We start from the raw sequence: 1,423 nt of genomic DNA, 5'->3' as shown, positions 1-1,423 counted from the left end.
CGCATAGCGCGCCGTATACGCTAGTATTGAAAAAAAAAAGTTTGGAGAAAAATTACGAAACAATTCGGCAAAATTTACGGAACTGATTACCGTAATTTTTCTACCTCTAAAAGTGACTTTTTACCGACCGAGTGATGAAATGTTCTGAATGATCGGCACTTTTTTCGATTTTACATTTCGCCCCACGTTCACCTTTCAAACATGAATTTTTACGAAACTTTTTACGTATTTTTTCCAGTATTTTTCTCTCCGTGTAGTAAATCAAATAATTCTAGTCATATAATCGCACCAATTGGTAATTATATACTCGAAGAACAATATCCAGGTGATTTTGTTTTTTGACTTTCAGTAGACGATTGGTTTATTCCATCAATACTTGTTTGACAACCAGTCCTTCTTTCGAGGAGATAAATTGGATTCTAGCTGTTTGATCAGATTTTATATCAAACACCCGCTCCATTTCTGATCCAAACTGATCAATATCCCGTTTTATGCATCAATCTCTAGCTCTGGATCGACTGACTTCAATTTCCACTCGAGTTACTACCCATCTGTCGTACGATAGTTTTTCCGTATTTTCCTCCGTTTTCTCGTAGCATTGAAGTACAACCGAGTTGGAAGTACGAAGAAAATTGTTTCGAATTGATGTGCCATGATGTTAAAACTTGTCGCCTTCCGTGGTAAAGGAGAAAATCATTTTCAACTCAAATCGTGGAAAAACGAGTGGTACTTATACAAAGTATTATCGGTCCGTCCAATCTCCGTAGAGCGACACTTTCGACCAGACCGTACTCACGTGAAGGAAAAAGGAATGAAAAATATTTTTAAATAAAAAAAAATGGAGTAGCGAGGGTCTCCTTTGGGACTTGCACGTCAACCGCGCGTGTTAGAGACGAGTTGTCCAGAGAATGCGGGGAAGTTTTCTATATCGTTTCAAATTTCATTTCATCTCCCGCTTTACCATCACTTTGTTCCCGTCCGAACCGGAAATTCGAGGGGCTTCCACTCTTTAATAGCTCTCATGAAGCCCTTTTGTACCGGTACAATCGAAAGTTTTCATATTCCGAGAGGAGAATTTATGAAACGCGAATTTTTTTGATTTTTTCCGTGATTTTTTGGGATGTCGCTGAAAAATTATTCATTACAAATCTATCGTAACATTTCTGTCATTTTTCGGACAGTTTTTTCTCCTTATTTTCAAATTGTAAAATGTGGAGAGAATGAAAGTAAAATCGTAAATGCAATAAATAAATTATATTTATAACAATTTGTGAGATTTAAACTGTAAAGGACATAATTTTCAAAATTCAGGAAAATCATAATTTTCATGATTTTTCAGTGAAACTTACCAAAAAATTCAAGAAATTAATCGTAAATGAAAAATTTCCGAGAATTCTCTGCCGCTAATTTATTTTTATTTCAC

The sequence above is a fragment of the Fopius arisanus genome, unplaced genomic scaffold (assembly GCF_000806365.1).
Source record: "Fopius arisanus strain USDA-PBARC FA_bdor unplaced genomic scaffold, ASM80636v1 scaffold00067, whole genome shotgun sequence".
Lineage (NCBI taxonomy): Eukaryota > Metazoa > Arthropoda > Insecta > Hymenoptera > Braconidae > Fopius > Fopius arisanus.
This window is presented reverse-complemented; position numbering follows the sequence as displayed.